The following is a 7,370-nucleotide window of genomic DNA, read 5'->3' as shown; positions in this document are numbered from 1 at the left end:
AAAAACTCAACAATAACCAATTGAGGACCACCTGTATTATCTATTCTACTTACTTTCTGCTCCTCATTTATTAGGAAGCAAATCCCAGACTTACCTCATTTCATCCAATATTATTTCAGCTCTGTCTTTAAAAGACAAGAACTCTTTAAAACCAAACCATATTATCATCTCATCTACAGATCATTAATCAACAATATAATTTCTTAGCATCATTAAATTATTTAGTTGGTATTCACAATTCCAATCATCTTATAAATGACAAAGATTATTTCTTGCAGTTTCTTTAAAGGTATATTCCTAGAGATCACCCTCATTCTATCTTCATCTTCTTATGTGAGAAGGAAACAGAGCTCCAGAGAAGTTAATTAACTACCCCAACGCCATCAAGTTTTCTTTTATTGATTGATAATTTAGCCTGTTTTTGGTTTTTTTCCCCCATAAAATATTTGAGGAAGGTAGTCACATAGAAGAAGATCTAAGAATTGTTTGACTCATTCAACAAATATTGTAAGGTGCTTAGTTAGGCTAGTGTAGCTAAGACTTCTGGTGTGGCACTGTAGGAAAAGCACTGGACTGCTAGCCACAAGGTCAGAAATTCAAACACATCAGCCACTCCTCAAAAACCCTATACAGAGTCCATGAGCCAGAACTGACTTGATGGCATTTAACAACAACAACAACAACAATCAAGAACGCTTGGACTTGCAGTTAGAGAAATTGAGCTTTGAGCCCTGAGGCTTCTGTCTATAAGACTAGGTGAGTCTCCACCATCTGTCTGCCATGCATGATGCCTGAAACCCCCTCAGAATTACTCTTTTGGATTAGAGTGTTGCCTTGGGATGTGCTTATGAATACACACACACATGGTACTCTATTGGAGATCTTGTTTAGGAATGTCCACATTGAACACTCTTCCTATTTTGGATGAATCCTAAGACATGTGGTAGGGAGTAGGAGTAGTTGGGGAAAGAGTTCTACTCCCTACTACAGAAATTATATTTATGGAGAGGATCCCTGAGCCTAGTGCTCAAGATCAAATGCTGCAACCCAGGGTAGTCAGTCTCAGAGGAGTAACATGAAGATCCAGAGTTAGCTGGAGATTACCCACAGCTGCTGCAGCCAAGTCAAACCCCAGCTCCCAGAGTCGGTAGCCCCAGGGATGGTCAACCAAGAAGCCTAGTTTCAGGAATGTCCTCTGCTCATCCTTGCCATTCTTGGTTACGGTGGAAGACTGGTCAGTTTGCCTCTGTCAATGCCACGAGCTACTGTCAATCATTTCAGTAAGTTACCTAGAGTCAGTTCCTGCTCCTTACAAACAAAACCTCATACTAAGAATCCATTGAGAATAGTAATCTATTAACACATTAAGCCTTTTAAAACATTGGTTCTGATGATCTTATATAAATTAGGAGTCCAGAGAGGTGCAAATGGTCTAAATTTGGTTACTAACCAAAAGGCTGGTGGTTCAAATCCGTGCAGAAGTGCCTAGGAAGAAAGTTCTGGTGATCTATTTCCAAAAGATCACAGCTATTGAAAATCCTAAGGAGCAAAGTTCTACTCTAAAATACAGTCACCGTAAGTTAATGGATTCTACTGCAACTGGTCTACATATCAGTACAAATTAGTAATTGCCACCTATTAAAAAACAAATCAAAACACAGAAGAGGAAAGTTTGATAGGCACTGCCAGGGGACACAGGAGTGGGGTGGGGGATTGTTATTGTTGTTGATAAGTGCTATTGAGTCAGTTCTGACTCACAGCGACCCTGTATAGGATTTCCAAGGAGCCCCTGGTGAGTTTGAACCACTGGCCTTGCAGTTCAAACTGACCTTGTGGTCCAGTGTTTTATCCTATAGTGCCACACTAGGACTCCATGGGAGGTTTAGAACCTCCCATACGAATATGGGATAGGGATGTGGCTAGAGACTCACTGCTGGGACCTGCATAGAAATCTAGTGTGGTAACCAAAGATTCTGGGTGACTAGAGTGAGTGTGTATTGATCACCTTTATCTCTTTTCCAAATTTACTGAGGAATGATTCTGAAGAATAGGTCAGTGTTTCACAAAGATTTATGCTAGTGTACAACATAGTGCCTGTAAGGAGGAGATACTGGGCTCCCTAAAGCCCTAGAAGGAGAAATCTGTCCTGCACCCCAATACATTCATTTTCTTCTAGAACTATGCTGAATCCCCTTGGAAAAGAGATTTGCGGGATGGTGTTGGGGGATTATTGCTGGCATCCAGGAATGGAGACTGTGTCTGAAAGGCCCGGGAGGACCTCAGGTGTGGGCAGTGGCCAGCCAGGCCCCCGGCTCAGCTCCCAGAGGAAGCATCTCTCCTCCATCAGAAAATATATGTCTTTGAACTTATGGGGCATATGTCAATCTAGTTTGGGGTCCACAGCTCAAAGGACCTGGTTCAAAATGCTGTGACCCTGAACTCCTTTCTGAGACTCCTCCACCTTATAAACCAAAATGAAGTAAGACCAGCAGCTTGCTGGTTAGGACACCCACTGATCTTCTAGCCATATGCAGGAAGTTGCTTAATGAGCTCCAAAATAATTACCCTCACGACCAGATTTCCTACATCAGGACTGTGGTTTCCTGCCCTGCAGAACTGCTCCCTTCCCCTCCCTCCCCCATGCTTCTCACTGACTCATGCTTCTCCCTGGGCTCAGGTGCCCCCTTCCCAGAGCCTTCTCTGTCCTCTGTTTTCTCTCCTCCTCCTCTTTTGCTCTGTAAGACTCGAATTTTCTTGCAACACTGTGTTTATATTCGTTATCATTTGTCTGCATTCTATATTAGTTTCCTCTGGTTGCTGTAACAAAATATCACAAACAGGGTGTTTTATAAAAACAGAAATTGTTTCACAGTTCAGGACTGGCAGAGTCCTTTTCTCTGGGGAATATTAAGAAAAAAGATTCTTTCTTGTCTCGCTCAGCTTCTGGTAACCCCAGGTGTCCCTTGGCTTGCAGCTGCAGCGTAACTCGGTCATCACATGACCATCTCTCTTATATGTGTGTTTCTGTGTTTCTTGTCTTTTACAAGGATAGCACTCATATTTCATTAGAACCCACCCTACTCTGTGTGACCTCGTGTTAACTGGCAACATCTTCAAAGACCCTCCTTCCAAACAAGAATTCACAGACTCCAGATATGATAGAATTGTACCGTATCTTTTTGAGGGACACAATTCAATCCACAGCATTTTCTAAAAATATTTCCACTTTCAAGATGGTTTTGCCATCATTAACTCTCTCTCCTGCTGGATTGCCAGCTCTGAGGCCATATCCACCTTTGCCTTTCTTTTCTCCTCCATCCAATGCCATCAGGAAGATCCAGGGTCTTCCTTTATAAGGCCTCTTCCATTACAAGCAACATACGTTACCAGGCTCCTAGTTCCTATCTAAAACCCTCTTCCTTCTTGCTGTTGTTAGGTGCCATCCAGTCGGTACCGACTCATAGTGACCTTATGTACAACAGAAGGAAACACTGCCCCGTCCTGTGCCAACTTCACAATCGTTGTCATGCTTGAGCCCATGGCTGCTGCCACTGTGCCAATCCATCTTGTTGGGGGTCTTCCTCTTTTTCTCTGGCTCTCCACTTTACCAAACATGATGTCCTTCTCCAGGGACTGGTCCCTCCTGACAATATGTCCAAAGTATGAGAGACAAGTCTTGCCACTCTGGCTTCTAAGGAGCATTCTTCTTCCAATATAGATTGGTTTGCTCTTTTGGTGGTCCATGGTATTTTTAATATTCTCCTCCAACACTATAACTCAAATGCATCAATTCTTCTACAGTCTTCTTTGGTACTGCCAAAGTTAATGCTTTCACCAGTAGAAGAATCGGTAGAGGTTTGAACTCTGAGTCACAACATGTAAGGTGGTTTGTTGGCACTTAGTGCCCAAATCCACTCCTTCCACCGTGGGTCCCCTCCATAGCACTCAATCATCTCCTAGAATACTAGACAATGCTATTATTGATTACGTTTTTTGCCTGCCTCCCTGATGCTAGAATATCAGTTCTATGAGGACAGAGACTTATTTTTGTTCACTGGCACATAGTTACTGTTAGCTAAGGAGTCAGCCCCAGACTTAGGGCTCCACAGAATGAAATGCTGCCTTGTCCTGTACCATCATCCACAGGGATTTCACTGGCTGATAGTTAAAAGGACATCACCAGGCCTTCTTTTTCTGTCCTTGTTAGTCTGGAAGCTTCTCTGAAGCCTGTTCAGCATCGTAGCAACAACACAGAAGCTTCCCCTGACAGATGGGTGGTAGCTGAGCATGAGAAGCATTGGCCAGGAATCAAACCTGGGGTTCTTGGATGTGAGGAGAGAATTCTACTAGTGCCGTTTTGTTCACTGACGCACAGTTGTTGTTGTTGTGTGTGAAGTTGGCTCTGACTCATGGTGACGTAGGCATAACAGAACAAAATGGTGCCCAGTCCTGGGTCATGTTCATGATCTTTAATGTGTTGGAGTACACTGTTGTGGTTATTGTGGCAATTCTTGGTGGGTTTTGTTGAACCTTTACTTTATCTAACAGAAAGTCCTTTTCTAGAGATAGATCTTTCCTGAAGACCTATGTGTCCAAAGTAAACATAAGAAAGCCTCACCATCCTTACTTCTAAGGAGCATTTGGGTTGTATTTCTTTCAAGGCAAATTTGTTCATTCTTTTCACTATTGTTGTTAAGTGCCATGGAGTCAGTTCCGACCCATAGTGACCCTGTATAGGGCTTGACCAGCTAACTTGATTCAAAGTGACTCTGCAGTCCAGTGAATTAACCCACAGAGCCACACCAAGACTCCCATTCTTTTCATAGCCCATTGTATATTCAATATTCTTTGCTGCACCACAATTCCAATACAACTGTCATCTTTCATTGTCCAGCTTTCACACACATAAAAGATGATTGAGAATTCTATAACTTATGTCAGGCACACCCTAGTTATAGAAGATGCGTAAGAAACCTATATTGAACAGATAATACAAGTGTATTGAATACAATACAAGTGAATGAGGACCTTTCAACTCCTGCCCTATAGGTAATAGGGCTGGGACACTGAATATAGTGATCAAGTGGCAGGGAGTAAGTTCATTTTTCTAAGAAGTCAAATGCAAGCTGTAGTAAAGGCAGAATCTGCCTTGGTTCTTTGCTACCTTGTGATTTTGAGCACTCTGCTATTTGAGGGTCTCACAACTCTTGACTCTCAATATGATCCCACCTGGAGTGACAGAGTACACCGAGCACAAAAGCATGGGTTTTGGGTTGACCAATACAACCCAGGGATGTGATGGTTTGTGATGTGAACAGGGATACTGGGCAATAGACCTGAAGGAACCGTGTACCCCATGAACTGCATGTTTGGAGACAGAAATGTTCTCCCTTAAGTTCTGAGCCTCAATGCTACACATGTAATACAATTTTGTCATTTATAGAGTTGGTGTGGCACTACAGAATAAGCCCTGCAAGGTTGGCAGTTCAAACCCACAAGCCACTCTCATGAATCCTATACAGGGCTGCTTTGAGTTGGAACCTACTTGATGGTACACAAAACAACAACTATTAAAAGGCACAGTGTCAGACATGGTGCTAAGGATAGCGGGGGCAATACCAAGATAAATAACCTAAAGACTGTGCTCTTAAGAAACTGATTCATTGGGAAGCTAAGACTTGTTGTTGCTAAGTGCTGTCGAGTTGGTTCCAACTCATAGCAACCTGTATAGTTTTCAAGGAGCAGTTGGTGGGTTTGAATTGTCCACCCTATGATTCCCAGTCCAATGCTGATAGGCAATGAAAACTCCGAGGCAGAAATAGGTCCCATGGAACAGGTCTATTGGAATTCATAGAAAGAAGGTTTCCTTACGGGGGTGGGGAGAAAATAGTTGGTGGCTATCAGGTTACCTAGAACTAGGACTTGAAGCAAGGTGAAGGATGAGTAGGTGTTTCATAAAGGTTCAGTATAAGCAACCCCTGACTCCACAAACAGACAGTGCCCAAGTCATGTAATAATTGTTGAGCCAAGGTTGAAGACGCTTAGACCTTCTTATCTGGGAACAAACATGTTTTGAAGAAAGATTGGATTCTGAGTTAAAGATGGAAACATCAGTCTTTTTTCAAGTTAGAAAAATAACATCCTGATAGTTTGGAAATAATGATCACTTCAGATAAAATACAGTGACAGCAGTAATATAAGTCAAGTTTTCATTAAAAAAACAGAAGGTAGTGGTTGGCAACATTGGACCAGAAATAGGATTCCCCTGAGGAGCTGACATCATCCAAGATCTGACAGAATGGTTTCTCTATTGCTCTCTGGCTAGTTAGTTCATCCTTGTTTCTTTTCTGCAATCAGCAGGGTGGTGGTCCCTATGGGTGGCTGACTCAATGTGTATGCCACAGAGAGGGACTGCAGTATACCATCTTTATGGCCTTTTGGGAAATGAACAGTTCGTTCCAGTATAAGTTCATTCAATGGAGAAAGAATCAACAATGAGTGAATTTTCTTGTGATGATGTTAATATGGAATTAATTTCCAAGAAGAGATAAGCATTAACCACCAAGTTTACCATGCATAAATGGGTACAAGTCTAACAGTCTATTAAACAACAGTATTCATAGTAGGTGTTTGCTTTTCTTTGTAATGATGGTTATAGGCAAGTTGATAGCATGCTGGAGAGGTTACTAAATTGATCTTTTAGATTGTTCCTCCAAGGCAGAAAGTTAGAGAAAATACATAACTTGCTCAAGCTTCTTCCACTTATGATCTTTAAGACAGTACGCCTCGTTGCAAATGAAGTGCCTTCATTTCCCCAGACTTATCGCATCCATCTCCCTTTTCAATTCAACTTCTTCAGTTAATGTGGGTCTCTAGAACCCTCTTGCCATTCCCCAGATAGGCAGGATTTAGATGTTCAGTTAATCATGAGATACTTAATTACTGTAACTTTGGTCACTTCCATCCAGTCTTGAGGGCCTCATGTAGGAAGAAGTGGATCAAATGTGTCTATTTCCTTTGCCATCTACATCTTTTATGACTCACTGCAAGTAGACAGAAGTTTTTGTTTTTAAAATAGGAACTTGGGTGAGGTTCACGGTCTAAATCTTAAATCCTGTCTGAAAGATGCTTTTAGACTACTTAGCACAGACTGTCATATTACATCAGACGATAGCTACCTGCTACCTTCCTGAGACCTGGTGTGGTGCTATAGGATAGCACCAGACTGCGAACCACAAGATCAATGGTTCAAATCTACCAGCTTCTCCTAGGAAATCCTTTATAGGGCTATGAGTAGGAACCAACTTGATGGCACTTAACAATAACAACAGCAACTTTCTGAGATGTCTGAACAGAGCTTAAAAGTATAT

The sequence above is a fragment of the Chrysochloris asiatica genome, unplaced genomic scaffold (genome assembly GCF_000296735.1).
Source record: "Chrysochloris asiatica unplaced genomic scaffold, ChrAsi1.0 scaffold00012, whole genome shotgun sequence".
Lineage (NCBI taxonomy): Eukaryota > Metazoa > Chordata > Mammalia > Afrosoricida > Chrysochloridae > Chrysochloris > Chrysochloris asiatica.
This window is presented reverse-complemented; position numbering follows the sequence as displayed.